The sequence below is a fragment of the Bos taurus genome, chromosome 2 (genome assembly GCF_002263795.3).
Source record: "Bos taurus isolate L1 Dominette 01449 registration number 42190680 breed Hereford chromosome 2, ARS-UCD2.0, whole genome shotgun sequence".
NCBI lineage: Eukaryota > Metazoa > Chordata > Mammalia > Artiodactyla > Bovidae > Bos > Bos taurus.
The window spans coordinates 119,755,106-119,773,484 of record NC_037329.1 but is presented as its reverse complement, the minus strand read 5'-3'; the positions used below and the strand labels follow the sequence as shown (position 1 = coordinate 119,773,484).

The 18,379-nt window shown below is 43.5% G+C and overlaps 1 protein-coding gene across 8 annotated transcripts in view; it reads right to left on the bottom strand.

Moving 5' to 3' along the window:
* Positions 1–18,379, bottom strand: part of DIS3L2 (DIS3 like 3'-5' exoribonuclease 2) — a 361,295-nt gene that overhangs the window by 218,270 nt on the left and 124,646 nt on the right. The gene's annotated exons all lie outside the window — the stretch shown is intronic.

Here is an 18,379-nt window from a genome sequence, read left to right as displayed (position 1 = left end):
TCCTTTCTTAAAAAACTTATAAAATGCACATTCACCCAAAAAACTGAAACCACATCTCTCCAGTAAAGAGGGAGTTAGGCTCTGGACCAGAAGTATTAAAACCACTCATGAAAAAAAAGCAGCAAATTACACACTTCTGAACATTTAATATTTTATATTTTCATGTGTTACATTAGATTTCCCCCACAAAATATTCTTATCCAACTACCCTGGAGTTTCTAGATGTTAGAGGTCACAACCAATTCATGTGGGACCCACTCCAGCTAGCTGAGAGAGACTTGTACTTATCATCATTTAGACATTATCATGGCCAAAATAAATAAGTAAATCCTTTTCAGGACTGGCCTCTTAGCAAAGGCTTAGCTGAAAGCCAACTTTACTCTGGGCGTACTCTGGAAACACTGACATGATCTGACCTATTGGGGCTTAAGAACCATCAACTGTATGCTTTTCCATCTATGCTAAAATCTACCTACCTAGTGCCCATTGAAAGCAGAATTCTTACTGTTTTCTGAAAAGAAAAACAAATGAAAACTTTCCCGTTGTCAATCACCATGTTTATCAGTAAAAGAGGGACATCATCTAAGTTCATCTTTTATTTTAGACCAAGTTCAGGATTCCAAATGCATCAGATGCTTCCAGAACAACCTCTTTTATACTCTTGGTGGTTTAGTTGCTAAGTCGTATTCAACTCTTTGCAACCCCATGGACTATAGCCCACGAGGCTCCTCCCCTCCATGGGATTTTCCAGGCAAGAATACTGAAGTGGGTTACCATTTCCTTCTCCAGGGGATCCCATCCCAGGGATTGAACCCAGGTCTTCTGCACTGCAGGCAGATTCTTTACTGATTGAGCTACCAGGGAAGATTGACACTCTTAGGGAGAAAAAAAAGACCTATACAAATTGTTGACCTATCCCATAACATATCTTGTCAATGTGTTCTGCAGAACAAGGCAAATTCAGGAAAGATTAGGAGGCTGGAATTACCACGAACAAGTATACTCTACCTAGATGTCTGATATCAAGATCTGGCAATCAAGAAAAGGTAATGAGGGGGTTTCCAAGATAGCCCAAAATCCTGGGCAGGCAGCCTTCTGTGATGGTCACTGATGGCTCCATCTTAAAATAACTATTGCTTCAGATTCCATTCCAACCATAAGCAACTCTTCTGTTCTAATGGTTATGCCAAGTTGCATTAAAAAAAAAAAAAGAGGAAGTGGCCAATCGTGATTTTCAGAGATGACCTTTTCAGGGTCTATGTTCATAAGGATCGCTGGAGAAGACTTTTGAGAGTCCCTTGGACAGCAAAGAGGTCAAACCAGTCAATCCTAAAGGATATCAACCCTGAATATTCATTGGAAGGACTGATACTGAAGCTGAAGCTCCAATACTTTGGCCACCTGATGCAAAGAGCTGATTCACTGGAAAAGACCCTGATGCTAGGAAAGACTGAGGGCAGAAAGAGAAGGGGACAAAAGAGGATAAGATGGTTGGATGGCATCACTGACCAAGCAGACATGAGTTTGAGCAAGCTCCAGGAGATAATGAAGGACAAAAAAGACTTGCATGCTGCATTGGATATCCTGGCAGAAATAAGGCTTGTTCAGACAAAGATGCATTCTAATATTATAAGGTAAACTGAAGCCTGTAGCCTTACAGGTAAGCACCAAAAATATGTTCAATAAATGTGAAGAAACACACTGCCAGGTTAGAAAAGTGAGTCACCTTAATAAGTTTCCAACAAACCTACATCTTGGCATATCAAATAGCAAAGCTGTCAATTTAATGAGAGAACCTACTGCATTGTTTAATCACAAGACCATTTGTTTATTATACTTATTCCATGTGTATTTATTAGCATTGGGCATTGAGGATTCAGTGTGAATAAAAGAAAGATGATCCCAACTCTTAGGGAACATACAGTTTAACACTGAATTGATATTCCATAAATACACACTTGATCAATATGAAGTTATAAACTGTGATAAATGCTAAGAATGAACACTCGCAAGGAGGAACAACAGAGAACATATGATTTAGATTAAGAAGTCACAGAAAGGCCCTGTGTGCAAGTGACATTTGAGTTGAGACATGAGGAGGTATGCATAGGAGTGAGGAAGGGGACAAAAGACCCTGGGTGGGGAATGGTACTTGGGAAGGGGTGGAGGTGTGAAGTCCTAGGCACGGTCAAGGAATGGAAAGACCAATAGGCTAGAGCACGTGAGCAAGAAAAGGCGTGGCAAGAAATGGAAATGAGAGGTAGACAGGAGTCAAGTCAGATGGGGCCCTGCAGAAGTTAAGGATCCTGGGTTTAAACCTGCATACATTAGGAAGCTGGCTAAGGATTCTGTTCAAGAAAGTGACTGCCTGACTTGAGATTGGGCCAACCTAAGAGGGTGGATGTAGGGAGGCCAGTGAAGAGCTACTGCCAAGTTCAGACATGAGAGGATAGTGCTATAAGGCCGGCACTGGAGATGGAACTAAAAGGATCAATTTAAGACATGTTTTGGGGCTGAACTAATAGACTTTGGTGGCAATTAAATGAGAGTGTGAGGATTATTACATATAAGAAATGAAGGATTACTTCAGCTTTCTGATATCTGCAGCTAGGTTGTTAGAGGAATTGCTGGCACAGGGAAGACTAGAGGAGGTGAAAATCAGGAGTTCAATCAGTATTACGGAGGAGGTTCCATTTGAGAAGCCACCAATGAGACCTTCAAGTGATGATATTGAGTAAGCAGTTCAACATGAAGTTCTGGAACTCAAGAAAAGAGATCTGGACCCTGGCTCAAAGTATAATTTATATGCCAACATCAATAACCTCAGATATGCAGATGACACCACCCTTATGGCAGAAAGTGAAGAACTAAAGAGCCTCTTGATGAAAGTGAAAGTGGAGAGTGAAAAAGTTGGCTTAAAGCTCAACATTCAGAAATTAAGATCATGGCATCCAGCCCCATTACTTTAGGGCAAATAGATGGGGAAACAGTGGCAGACTTTATTTTGGGGGTCTCCAACATCACTGAAGATGGTGATACAGCCATGAAATTAAAAGACACTTACTCCTTGGAAGGAAAGTTATGACTAACCTAGACAGCATATTAAAAAGCAGAGACATTACTTTGCCAACAAAGGTCCATCTAGTCAAGGCTATAGTTTTTCCAGTAGTCATGTATGGATGTGAGAGTTGGACTATAAAGAAAGCTGAGCGCCGAATAATTGATGCTTTTGAACTGTGGTGTTGGAGAAGACTCTTCAGAGTCCCTTGGACAGCAAGGAGATCCAACCAGACCATCCTAAAGGAGATCAGTCCTGGCTGTTCATTGGAAGGACTGATGTTGAAGCTGAAATGCCAATACTTTGGCCACCTGATGCAAAGAACTGACTCATTTGAAAAGACCCTGATGCTGGAAAGATTGAAGGTGGGAGGAGAAGGGGACAACAGAGGATGAGATGGCTGGATAGCATCACCAACTCAATGGACATGAGTTTGGGTAAACTCCGGGAGTTGCTGATGGACAGGGAGGCCTGGTGTGCTGCAGTCCATGGGGTTGCAAAGAGTCAGACACGGCTGAGTGACTGAACTAAACTAAACCATATTTATACTTTACAGCACAAGCCACAGAGAAGAAATTCAAACCCAAGTCACTTCAGCTGGTAAGTTCATGAAGCTCAACCACTGACACATGCTCAAGTATGGAATAATGTACTGTCACTGTTAAGGAAGAAAGAACAATTCACTGAGGAAGTGAGTTGGGACTTGAAGGATATACAGATGTTTTGAACAAAGAAAGTTGAAAGGCATTCCAGGTAAAGGCCAGCCCTGGTACAGTGGCCCAGAGCTGTGAAAGAGCCTGACGTGGTAAAGGAAGATGAAGATTAAAGTTGTAATTTAAAGGATGGAGGCACAGCCTTTTCTCCTTTCCTTCTTCTTGCTGGCTGGAATCTGGATGTGAGAGCTGGCCCTCGGGCACTCATCTTGGTCCTAGAGGCTATAGGACAAGTGTGCATTCTACTGTGCAGAGAAGCACAGCACAGTTGAAGACTATGGAGCTATCCTACAAGACTTGACCTGTCTACCTCTGTTCTTTTCTGTGAGCTAGAAAAAAAAAAAAAAAACCTTCTTATTTAAGTCAGTGATATTTTAGGATTTAATGTCACTCTCAGCAGAACATACTTCCTAAGACACATGGACATGAGTTTGTACAAGCTCTGGGAGTTTGTGACGGACAGGGAAACCTGGCAAGCTGCAGTCCATGGGGTTGCAAAGAGTCGAACACAACTGAGCAACTGAACTGAACTGAACCGAACACACAGGTCCTTACAGTGAAACTGATAAGTTTAGATACTATCCTACCAAGCATTATAAAGGCCAGGGACACATACATTTTATAGCTCTGAATTTGGTGGTATTCTGGAGCAGAGAAACAACAGTTAAAGAGATCTTTGAAAGCTGGGTTTACAGGCTAGGCAAGACACAATCAGAATCTAAATTAAGATAGTGGCAGTGGGAGTGAACAGAGGCAAAATTTGAGGGAGATTTCTGAGAAGGATGTTGCTAAGTGTGTTTGCATCACGATGAATGACTTAGTACCAGAAAAGGGGCTACGTTAAAAGACCTTTGACTGAATATCAGGAAGAATGCTTTGACAGAACAATAAAACTCCTTGATCAATTACCAGAATAGGGCAGAGTTGCTGGCAGTCCTCAACAAAGGAAAAGGCTGTGTGGCCCACAGTCTTCAGTTTTGCCATACTGAAGGCAGAGCTGGCCCCATGCATTCTGTGGTCCCTTCTAGCTTAAAATGTCTAGAAACTAGCGACTACCAATATTCTTCATCTAAAAAAGAGAACTTTCTAAAAACTAGACACACTACAAGGACAGCAACTGCTCATGATGTTCACCAAGAAACACTCTGAGGAAAAATCCAGTGAAATCCTAATCTCTTTATGCTGATTATCTGAAACTTCTATTTTAAACATTCAAAAAGTAAAACACCATGGTCTGCTGGAGTTGGCATTGTCACTTACTTAAAAATCATTCTGATTTGGCCTTCTCATACATAAGCAACAGATCGACAAGGCTGATGATTCTGAACACTTGACAAATTCATCGGCTTTTCAGATGATTAGACTGTGATGATAAGTGAAAGCAATGTGAAGAAAAAAGCAAGAAATTGGGCAAAAAAGGTGTTTCAACCTTTCCAATGCAAAGAGTGACAAACTCTGACAAATCTAAGCTTTTCCATCTCTGAGTGGTCACAGAAATTTACAATTTCCACCAAGAATTCAATGAAAACTGTCATATAAATTGGTACATGAAAACAATTCCCCTCAGATCTCTCAAAATGAGCCAATGAGGATAACTTATTTTACAGGCCCCAGTGAAATGTAGGAATGACAACAGAGGTCCTCACCAGGCCAGGTAACACTCATGTTATCCCCATTTTCTGTGCTGCAAGTTTGCCAGCCCGAGCAAGTTTCTCACTCTGAAGTAAAGCTACTGAAATCACCTGGTGCCAGAGAATGTCCACAGTGTGTTCACACACATGACCTCGTTTGAGCCACAACATAACTTCACACAATAGGTAGAGCGGACATTGTTATTCCAGGTTCATCAGGGAAATGGGGGTAATGAAAGGGCAGAGCAGGCGATGACGACAGGCACATCCTGGTGCTGTGGCAGCCTATTCTCCACTTAAGCAGGAATCAGAGCATCAGGGGAAATGCCATGAAAACCTACGTCAAGATATTGCTTAAGGACTTCCTTGGTGTTACAGTGGATAAGAATCTGCCTGCCAGTTGCAGGAGACATGGGTTCAATCCCAGGTCTGGGAAGATTCCACATGCTACGAAGCAACTAAGCCTGTGCATCATAACTACTGAGCTCACGCTCTAGAGCCCAAGAGCCACCATTACTGCAACTACTGAAGCCCAAGTGCCCTAGAGTCTGTGCTCTGCAGCAAGAGAAGCCACTGCAATGAGAAGCCCGTGCGCCTCAACAAAGAGTAGCCACTGGTTGCCACAACTAGAGAAAGCCCACGTGCAGCAACAAAGACTCAGCACAATCAAAAATAAAATGAAATAAATTAAATTAAAAAATCAAACCCCGCAGTTCCATGTTTTTTAAAAAAGACATTGCTTAAGTGGCCATGGGACTCCCTGAAATGCTCAAGGGCATACCACTCAAGGCAAGTATGGTATGCCCTTGAGTATGAAACGTTCCCTGAAGCATCAACTCAGTGAAGGTCCTGGGTACCTGTAGGGTGTCAGGCACTACAAATGACCCTGGCTCTGTCCTCAGAAAGCTCATGTGTGGGAAAGTGAAATTGAAAGTTGCTCAGTGTCCAGCTCTTTGCGACCCCATGGACTTATACAGTCCATGGAATTCTCCAGGCCAGAATACTGGAGTGGGTAGCCTTTCCCTTCTCCAGGGGATCTTCCCAACCCAGGGACTGAAACCAGGTCTCCCACATTGCAGGTGGATTCTTTGCCAGCTGAGCCACAAGGGGAAGCAAAATGTAAACACTACTGAAAGTACACGTAGTTGGTGAGTACAGTAAGAAGGGGGCTAGGGAGTTTGATGGTGAAGCCCTGAGCTGAAACGGGAGGGCTAAGTAGGAGCTGGCTAGATGTATGGGCATGCAGAGCATTCCAGAAAGGGAGAAAACCAAGTGTAAAGGTACACAATCAAGACTAAAATGAGGAGAACAAAGGTTCTCTATGTCTAAACATGTTGCGGGGACCAGACTACTACAAAAGGCCTCACACTGAACCGCATGTATTTTACCTGTAGGGATGGAAAGATTTGAGAATAACGTAATCAGAACTATATCTGATGAGGAGTCAAGGGTCAGCCTATTGCTCCTTTGAAGATAATCTGTCTTTTTCTCTAACTGCTTTTGAGATTTTCCCTTTGGTTTTCTGTAACTTCATCTTGACGTATCTAAGTTTTAATTTTTTTTTAATTCTACATATAATCATTGGTCATAAATCTGAAGTTTGGTGTCTCAGTTGTTATGGGAAATTGCCATGATTACCTTTAAATTTCACCTTGGCTCATTTTCTCTCTCATCCCCTTTCCAGGTCTCTTATTTAGACCTCTCTATTCTCCATGCCTCTAACCCTCTCCCTCTGCATTTTCTATTTGTTTTCGCCATGCTTTACTCTGGATAACTTTTTCTTACTGTCTTCCAGTTTGTTAATTTTTCTCTTCATCTTTATTCAATCTTCTGTTATATTCATCCATTGAGTTCTTCTCTTTAAACTTTTAATTAATATATCTTTCCTCATCCACTGAGTCTTAAATTTCATTACTGTTATGTTTACTTCTAGAAGTTTTATTTGGCTCCTTTTTAAATTTGCTATGTCCCATTTCAGTTTCCTATTCTTTGCAGATATATTCAAGCTTATCTTTTATTTCCTTAAACAGTAGCTTTTATAGATGGTAATGATTCCAATATGTGATGACATCTATGAAGGGCTGTTTCTGTTGTCTGTGTTGCTGATGATTCTTGCCCTTGAGTATGGTTTCCTTGGGTACCTGGTTATATTTATGCGCTGGTTACTGAATAATTTGAGGCCTAGGCTGAAGAAACCTTCCTTCTGAAAGAGTTTCCACTAGATTTTGCCAGATACCCCGAGGTACAACCAACCCATAAACCAGTTCAAGACTCGATTCCTTGGTTGATCCAGTCAGCTTGAACCTGGGCTGCAATTTCACAAGAGAGCTGGTATGTTTCAGGTCTACCCTCAGCCTGATAGTGTAGTCCTTTGGGGTCCCAGTTTCTTATGAGAAATCTGGGCTTTATTTCTGTCCCCTACAGCCGCTGGGCAAATCTGCACTCTTGCATGAGTTCTCCATTACAATTTTAACATGGTAATGCCTATGAGCTCTCTAATGCTTTAGGAAGAAGATTGGGTTTGGTTTGGTCTTGGTTTTATATTTTATCCAAATATTTTTTGTTGTTTCAGTATGAGTGTACATGACTGAGTAACCATCAACCATTACTATCAACAGAAAGTCACTAAGGTTTGTATCTTAGAAATATTTTTCAGGTAACAGCGTAGAGCCTAGTGAGCAGTGACAGGAGTGAGAACAGGAGAGTGACAATGTAACCTGAGCAGGAAACGCAGCAAGGAGTGTACTGTGACAGGGCCCAGTGCTACATTAAGCAGAATCACAAGGGATGGAGAGAAGAGCCAGGTATTCTCACACTGATTCTCAGCAACCCCATGAGGGAAGCATTACTATTCTGGTTTTTAGAGCAATCAGCAGTTCACAGAGGTAAAATAACTTATCCCAGGGTTCATCCAAGGAGATGGTTAGTAGAGGTGGCATCAGAACCCAGTAAGACTCCAAGTCTAAAGTCTTCTCACCACAGTATGACAAGATCTAGAAGCAAGACAGGTGAATGTGGGTGGGTTCCAATGAGGAGATAGGAAGGTTGCCAAAAATTGTATAATTCACTGAAAGATACCTCTGGATTTAAAATTTTAGAAGGTGCCAAGTGATAAACAGCTCTCTAAATAACTTCATTGCTTCCACTCACAGAAATGACAAGAGTGGTTAAAAGCATGAGCTTTGGAGTCCCAAGACCTAAAATCAAATCTAGGTCCTGTGATCTTGAATTTGTAACTTTGAACAAGTTACTCCCTCTCTCAACTTCCTCCTTTGGAAATCAAGAACAGTACACGTAAGTTATGTTTACATGTAGTGTCCTGGCGGAAAGTACATTAACAAAAATTGTTAGGTATTACTATTAATGTTACTGTTGTCACAGTCATTATCATTAGCTCTTGGTAGTCAGTTCTGAGTAAATCCAACCCTGTTACCCTGAACACAACTGACTGGACAGGGACTGGTATGCAGGACAATGGCAACATTACAAAATGGGTCACATTTCCTCATCTGTAAAATGTAACCCATCTTACAGAGTTAGTGGGAATGGTAAATGAAATTAACGTATATACAGTGGCTAGAGCACAGCAAGCACTCAGTAACTGCTATATAATATGTATTTAAATTGCCTGCACTTTTCTGTATGCTGGATGCATTCTGTGCAAAGGAAGGAAGGAGAAGAAATGGTGCTACATCAGTAGGCAGAGACGAGGTCAACGTCATGAAGTTTGGATTTATCCCAAAGGCAATGGAGAGCTAGGGAAGGAAGCATACAGAGGACTAACATGACACGGTTTAATCAGCTCATGGTTTAACCGGTGGCTGAATGGGGAACAGATTTAGAAGTGAAACTGGAGGCAGAAAGGCCAGGTAGCAGGTGACTTCAATAAATCGGACTAGTGGCAAAGGGAATGGAGGATTCCGAATAGAGAGGTATTTAAAAGGCAAAACTTACCAGATTATTCAGATGCTAGTGGGAAACTGGAGGCTGGGGAGATTACATGGGGTAGAGTAAGGAATGGGAATGGGCTTCCTTATGGCTCAGTAGTAAAGAATCCACCTGCCAATGCAAGAGATTCAAGAGACGTGGGTTTGATCCCTGGGTCGGGAAGATCCCCTAGAGGAGAAAATGGCAACCCACTCCAGTATTCTTGCCTGGGAAATCCCATGGACAGAGAAGCCTGGTGGGCTATATAGTCAATGGGGTCGCAAAGGAGTTGGATATGCCTCAGCGATTAAACAACAACAATAAAGAATGGGAAAAGACTGCCTCATTTCCTTGGAATAGACATTCTCAAAGTATAGTTCCCCGACCAGGAACATCAGCATCAACTGAGAACTCTTAGAAAGACATATTCTCAGACCCCCACCCCAGACCTACTGACTCAGACCCTCCAGGGATGGGGCCGAGCCACTGAACACACCTCCCAGGGGACTCTGATGGCCCCTAAAGTGAGGAACCACTGCTCTAAACGATTGTGCGCTGACCAGCTAGAGGAAGAGTCTTCAGGCAACCAGGCAGGGACCTAAGTGCAGTCGGACTTGGTGAGTCTGAGGCGATGGCTATGAGATCTGATGCTTAAGAGAGAGAGGTCTGGGCAGGAGAGAGAAAAGAGCATATTACATGTGTGAAGAAGGCTGAGTGCCAAAGAATTGATGCTTTTGAACTGTGGTGTTGGTGAAGACTCTTTACAGTCCCTTGGACTGCAAGGAGATCCAACCAGTTCATTCTGAAGGAGATCAGCCCTGGGATTTCTTTGGAAGGACTGATGCTAAAGCTGAAACTCCAGTACTTTGGCCACCTCACACAAAGAGTTGACTCATTGGAAAAGACTCTGATGCTGGGAGGGATTGGGGGCAGGAGGAGAAGGGGACCACAGAAGATGAGATGGCTGCATGGCATCACTGACTTGATGGACGTGAGTCTGAGTGAACTCCGGGAGTTGGTGATGGACAGGGAGGCCTGGCGTGCTGCGATTCATGGGGTTGCAAAGAGTCAGACACGACTGAGCAACTGAACTGAACTGAACTGAACACGTGTACATAGGACTGATGAATAGACCAGTTCCCTTGGAAATGGTTCAGAATCAGAAGGGAAGAGAGTCCAGAGCAGAGCAGTCCTAGGAACAACAGCAGGAACAGCATTAAGAAAGCACAAGTAGAAGAGTCTGCAAGGGAAAGTAAGGCATGATCAGAAAAGGTAGGAGAACGATCAGGCAAATGTGAAGTCAGAGGAGCCAAAGAAAGCAAGCCTCTCAATAAGGAAAGTATGGTCGGTAGGGTGTACGTGGTGACAAGGTCACAGGAGGAAATGGAGTGAAGCAGAACACGGGGCGTGGGAACTGGGGGGTCGAGGGTGTGCATGCACCAGGCTCCGGAAGGCTGGCTGTGAAGGTGGGCGCGGCACAGGGTGGAAGCTGTGAGGGAGAAGGAAATCACAACACGGTTCCTTTTATGCTTTTAAGATAAGAGAAGCCTGAACACAGTTAATTGCTGATAGGAAAGAATCAGTAAGGAAGGTGTGGTTGAAGAGGGCACCATGAAGAAAGGGAGGGGACCCTGGGCAGGAAGGGATAGGATCCAGAACCAGAGGGAAGGACTAACCTCAGGCAGCAGGACAGAGAGAGTCCACCTTCCCTGCATCAAAATAAATCAGGTTGGGGATGAGCCTGGACACAAGCCAGTTGCTCTGTCTGGCGCTGGAAAGTTGAGGGGGTTCCACAGGGGAAGTCGGTGGGTGACAGCTCTTGCTTTTTGAAACACAGAAGCCAATTCATCTGCTGAAAAGTGCTAGGGGAGGCAGAGGATACCTAATACGTTCAGAGCTAGGCTTCACAACCCCAGGGGGGGATTACAAACAAATGGCATCCTCAGACAGCAGCCCTGAACATGCCGGGCACTGTGCTCCATGAATTCAAAACAGTGATGGTAACTAGTTACTGAGCACCTGTGGCACACATCTGGCACTGGGTTAGGGGGCTTATATGCCCTCCCATGTAATATTCTCCAATATTCCAATGAGGTAGGCACGATTATCATGCCAATTTTAGAGATGAGGCTCTAAAAGATCGTTTAGGAACTGAGGATCACGAAAATTAAATAACACACTTGCTTGTGGATACCAGCTAGGAAATGACAAGGGCAGGATTCAATCCTAAATCTCACCCTCTTCCCATGATGCCTCAGAACTTTCAAGATTTGAACAGCATTAATGGAAGTGATTAGTTGCTGCAGTCCATGGGGTCGCAAAGAGTCAAACACGACTGGGTGACTGAACAACAGTGGGAGGGAGAATGAAAAAGAAAACATGATTTTAGAGAGATGTGCCTTTATAAGATACTAGGAGAAGTTGATCAACTCCTGGGCCCATCCTGAGTTTGGGTGACTATGGGATATAAGTGTGACTGCCTCCTCCACTCAAGCTGGAGATCCAGTTCTACATTTTGGGGCAGAGGTTGGGATTATCAATCAGATGATAACACTGTCTGAAAGTAGACAGATGTGTATAGACTGGAAAAGAAGGATTTCACACAAGAGTAACAAGATGAATAAATGAATGAAAAGAATGCTAACACTCCAGCATTAAAAGGAAAAAAACAAAATTCCTTCACCAACCAGTTCCCTTCCTTGTTCTAATTCATAGACTGATGAGAGATGAAGAACGGGGGGACTCACTGTGGCAGGACTTGGTCACCCTTCTCACCAGGCTGACCATGAAGATACGCTCAAGTTCCTGAGTTGAAGCTGTGCCCTGGATACAGTGACTTTGGGGGCCCAAACTTGAATCCTTCACAAGGTCTTCTCAAATGGGGCTTTGCACCAATTCCCATTTCCAGCTGTTAACTGTATTAATTACATCATCAACATTGCTTTTCTTTGAATACGCTCTGCTCCAAATCTTTCCCTTGCCTTAGGAGAAACCACTTTTAAATTTCTCTCTACTAAAGCTTTAATTGGTTTTGAGCTTCATGGCTCCCCAAAGACCCAAAATGTAGGCACACATACTTATGTGCTCCCATCTAATTCTGCATTTTTCCCCACAGATGAATGACTCTTCCAAGTTTAAGCTGACTTCCATCTGAGTTTTTCTTAAAGACACCAAGCTTGACCTGCTACTTTTCAGTACCTGAAATAACAGTGTCTGACTAATGTTTCTTTACCTGCCTTCTAAAGATTAGCTATCCATCAAAACTTCAAAAACTGAACAAGGTGCTGTGCTATTGTAGAGGGTAGAGACTGGCCTCAAAGCATAGGCAGCTAAAGAAAATGAGTTCCCCTGTGTTTTGAACCCGGACCCCACATACAGCAAACATATATATATATACATATATATCTCATGTTCTAAGTCACTTAAAGCACATATGACATTTCATCCTCTTGAACATTTCCAACAGGGATAATAAGATGCAGCTCACTGCTTGGGCAAAAGGGAAGAATTAAAATGCTGCTTCTAAAGAACCAGCCCCCTTTATCAATTCAGTTGTTATTATTAAATACCTAAAAATGGCAGGGCTCCAAAATAATCATTACCAGGCAAAAGAAAACAGTTTAAAGAAGAAAAAAATTCATAGAGGTTACGTCATTCCTGAGAACCATCAAGCCCCCAGCAAATGGAACAATGCACCACTCAAAAGTAGCTAATGTTTGAAGCTTCTTTAATGGAAAATTTCTTCTCCTTAATAAGGTAACAAGAATAGTTCTAAATGCAAATCAGGCAGATCACTGCTGCCAGGTTATATAGACATGGATGAGTCACTGCTTCTGATGCCTAACTGGCAAATCTGAAGGTTTGATAATGGATCCTGTGTGGCTGCTACGGAGAAAAAGGATTCAGGTGTTAGACAGGAGAGCAACTAGTTTGGTCCTTCTTCAGTTTCAAAGGAGGAAAGAATAATCTTTTGCAGAACATTTCCTGAGTACAAGACTTTGTTCTGGAGGTTAGAAGTAGATGAAAGGTGAGCAAAAATAGTTATATGAGGGAAACAAAGGAAATATTCAACCCCAATAATATCAGTCATGGAAAGTGAAGAAAAACAAAAAAGTAGCTGTAAAGAAGACTCACACACAGAAAAAAAGAAGTCACAGAAAGGAAAGATCACACATTTAGTTGAAAGAAGTAAGTAGAGGCTCATGGGGAAAACCTCTTGTGGTGAGTGGACTCTAAAGAGGGCCCCCAAGGACCCTCACACCTCTTGCTCGTCACACTATGACATAACTCCCTCCTCCCTCTGAGAGTAGGCAGGACGATGACTTGCTTCTAACCAACAGAACATGGCCAAGACAACACGGTGTCACGTCCATGATTAGGTTCCAAGAGGCTGTAATGTCCACTTAATAACAGACTCTGTCCCTTGCTGGATCTGATGAAGCCCGCTGCCATTCAGAGAGACCCATGGCAGCAGCTGGCAAGGAAACTGGTGCTCAGTCCAAAAGCCCACCAGGAACTGAGGTCAGCCAACAACCACATAAACTTGGAAGAAGACCCTTCCCCAGTAGAGCCTTCCGATGACCAGCACCTTGACTGCAACCTTGTGAGAAACCCTGAAGCAGAGGACTGCGCTGGGCCATGCCCGGATTCCTGACCAAAGGGGAACCTCGTTTCCTCTACTCACGACACTTAGGATACCAATTGTATGGGTTTCCACACCAAGCACGTCTCCAGTTCTCTGTGGACACTGCCTGCTCGCCCTACATTTTAATTCAGTCCTGACACTAACTATCTGGGATTAGCACAGGCTTCACAAGTGAAGGGCTCAGTCCCACAAAACTGCTCCTGCCCACTTCAGACACCAAACACAAGCTGTGGGTCTCCAGATACCCTACACTCTGAGTTGGCCACAAATGGAGGGTTCCCATGGCCCACCCTTAGGTCTGATAATCTGTCATCATTATGACTGATGAGTCATCACAGCAACCAGGGCAGCACTTAACTTATACTGACTTGCTTAGTATAAAGGATACAGCCAGAGAGGGACACCAGAGGCCCAGAAGGACCCCAAGCACAGGAGCTTCTGTCCCCATGGAGTAGAGTGGTGCACCACCCTTCCAGGACGTGGATGTATTCACCAAGCCATAAGCTCTCCAAACCCCACAGTTCAGGACTTTTTATGAAGGCTTCACCACGTAGGCATCAGCAATTATTAACTCAACCTTCAGTTGCTCTCTGCTCCTGAAGGATGGCAGTAGGGCTGAAAATGTCAAGCTTCTAACCATTGTGTGAAATGGTTAGAATCATTTCATGAACAGCCCCATCCTGAAGCTATCCAGGAGTCCACCAAGACTTGCCGCATAGAACAGTAAGTGCTCCTACCACTTGGGAAATTCCAAGAGATGTAGGAGCTCTGTTAAGATGCTATTACCACCATTACTTGGGAAATTACAAGGGTTTTAGGAACTCTGTGTCAAGGAACTAGGGTCAAAGGCCAAATATGAGGGCAAGCACCCCTATCACTCAGGAAATTCCAAGGTCTTTAGGAGCTCTGTGTCAGGAACCAGAAGTGAAAGTCACTCAGTCATGTCCGACTCTTTGCAACCCCATGGACTGTACAAATCCATGGAATTCTCCAGGCCAGAATAATGGAGTGGGTAGCTGTTCCCTTCTCCAGGGGATCTTCCCAACCCCAGGGATTGAACCCAGTCTCCCTCATTGCAGGTGGATTGTTTACCAGCTGAGCCACCAGGGAAGCCCGTCAGGAGCCAGAGGCAGAAGCCAAGTACATATTTCTTACTATGTTCTACTGACCTACAGTGGGATAAGTCAGTGGGACAGGAAGATGTGAGATAGTAAACATGTTTTATTAAGCCACTAAGCTTGTGGCAAATTTGTTACACAGTGATAATTAATATATACTTCAAATGACAGTTGACATTAGAGGAATGTCAAGGTTAGAGGAATTTTCAGAGGAAGAGTTGGGGAATTAGGCAGCATTCTCGGCAGAAAAGAGGCATGCAGACACCAAGATGGAAGAGGGAAGTGGGTGCTCAGGGACAATACAAGGTCCACTTTGGTTGGAGGTGAGGTCTGAGTGGGCAGGACCAAGAACATAAGCTGGAGAGACAGGCAGGAGGCCCCTGGTGGACAAGGACAGCTGTAAAGGGCCGTTAGAGCTCATCACTGACATCATGTGGTATCAGTTTTCTACAGGAAAACTCATTTGACACTTGTTGCTTTAAGAGGCAACAGGCTTCAAAAAAAAAAAAAAGATTTGGAAAAGGCCTGTAACTCAATGTTACGATTTATCCCTTTCAAGGTATTTTCCCTTCCATTACCTCATTTGATTTATGTAAGAACCTGTGAAGAACTCAAGGCAGGTATTTATTCTCAAGTGTTTTTTTTTTTTTTTTTTTTTAACAAATAAGGAAAATGAAGCACTAAGAGGCAAGAATGACTGGCAAAAGCTTTTGTTCAGTACTTTTTTGTTTCCTACTAGGAGTGTTGCCACATTTTGTTGGCTCCTCCTTCCCTGGTGGAGATGCAAACAGGACTGGCCAGACAGGTTTGGATCCTGGCCTCAGTGCTCCAGGGTGGGCTCAAGGAGCATTTATACCTGCAATAGTAGGTACAGGGAGACCTAGGAGAACTGCAGAATTGAGAATATAGTAGTTGAGTCTACAGAAGCAGATATTAAGACAGCCTTGAAATGAGGAGGGTAGAAATGAACATCAGCTCCCAAGTCGAGCCTATCAAGTTCATACTCGACTGCTGCCTCTGGCTCAAGCAAATGAGTCAGAGTGGAGGGGACTGGCCAGACAGGGGTCAACTAACTGCAGGCAGAGCTGAGAGACTTCACTAAGGCAGCTGAGCTTGACTCAGGGGCCTAGTGAAAGGTGTGCAGGGGTGGGAGGATGGTTCCACTTAAACTGATAGAGGTGACTCATTCATTTTTTAGGTTTCTTTTTTAAAGCAGTATCTGAAAACCAACCTAGACAGCATATTAAATAGCAGAGACATTACTTTGTCAACAAAGGTCTGTCCAGTCAAAGCTATGGTTTTTCCAGTAGTCATGTATGGATGTGAGAGCTGGACTATAAAGAAGGCTGAGAGCCAAAGAATTGATGCTTTTGAACTGTGGTGTTGGAGAAGACTCTTGAGAGTCTCCTGGACTGCAAGGAGATCAAACTAGTCAAACCTAAAGGAAATCAGTCCTAAATATTCATTGGAAGGACTGATGCTGAAGCTGAAACTCCAATACTTTGGCCACCTGATGCAAAGAACTGACTCCTTGGAAAAGACCCTGATGCTGGGAAAGACTGAAGGTAGGAGGAGAAGGGGACAATGGAGGATGAGATGGTTGGATGGCATCACCGACACGATGGACATGAGTTTGAGTAAACTCCAGGAGCTGGTGATGGACAGGGAAGCCTGGTGTGCTGCAGTCCATGGGGTCACAAAGAGTCAGACACGACTGGGCAACTGAACCAAACTAAAAGGGGAAACCAATGCCAGAGAGATGAGTCATAAATCTGCAGAGTGGCAATGAAAGAGTCTCCATCAAAGCAAAAAGCCAAATGAAACCTTATGAAAGCAGGTTAAACACTAAGCTACAAAAAAGGCTTCACTACTCGACTGAATAAAGTTGGCATACGCTGACGGGAGGGGTGGACACGGAAGGGTGTCTTGACAGGGCCTTCCCTTCTTGGAGTCTGAGGACCTGAAAACTAACTTCACAGACAAAACTGTTCAGAACCCCAGGTCGAGCTAAGTGGGGATGTAGACGTTAACCATCCCCACCTGTAATGATTCTCACTTTCCAGTTCAATAAGTACAAAACTAAACTTTTCTCTTTCAAGCCATTCTTTCAAAATAATGGTTAAATGCAAAAAAAAAAAAAAAAAGAGGCCCTTCCTGAATAATTTGAAAGTCACTCAGTCGTGTCTGACTCTGTGACCCCAGGGACTATACAGTCCCTGGAATTCTCCAGGCCAGAATACTGGAGTGAGTAGCCTTTCCCTTCTCCAGGGGATCTTCCCAACCCAGGGATCGAATTCAGGTCTCCCGCATTGCAGGCAGACTCTTTGCCAGCTAAGCTACAAGCGAAGCCCAAGAATACTGGAGTGGATAGGAATAAAAGTTACTTTAAATAATTGTGAGAATCAGTCTTTTTTAAAAAAATAATCTTTAATCATTCGATATTCATTAAGGTAAGAAAGACATTCCTTCATTTCTAGAAAACAGTCATCACTTATTTCTATACACTTTTCTGTTAGGCCCCGTGCAAGGCTTTCAAAATCTTTATGAGAGTTAAGTACCAAACATCACCCTTGACCCTGAGTTTTCCATATGTACCAGCTCAGGCCTTGGTTTATAGGATAATGACTGCTGCTGCTGCTGCTGCTAAGTCGCTTCAGTCGTGTCTGACTCTGTGCAACCCCATGGACTGCAGCCTACCAGGCTCCTCTGTCCATGGGATTCTTCAGGTGAGAGTACTGGAGTGGGGTGCCATTGACTACTTCAGGTAATTCCAACTGTGGACCATCTACCCGATAATCTCTCCTATTTCCCACAGCTTTAACTAACAATATTCAGATCTAGAACTTGCATCAGTCCTCCTCTGGGTCTATATTTCTATTTTCAATCACTCACTGAATGTCACAACCTGAATGTCCCCCATACAACTCAAATTCAACACATAATCAGAATCTAGATTCATCGTCCTTCTCAAACCTGGTCTTATTTTTCTCATGTAAGATGTCAACACCTGTGCAGTTGCCTAATTAGATATCAAGTTAGTTGAATTCTTGAGTGTTCCTCTGCCTTATGTCCCATATCAGATCTACTATCGAACTCTGTCAATTCTGGTTCCAAAATATCTTGCCTCCCTATCCCTTCTCCTGCATGCCAGCTGCCTTTGCTCTCAGCCAGGTCTTCAAACATCTTAACTGGTTCCATTGCCATGCCCCAATCTCTCCCCTCTTCCTAACAATCAGTCTCGTTTCCTTAACAATGCTGGGTGACTTCCCGTTACCCAGATCTCTTAG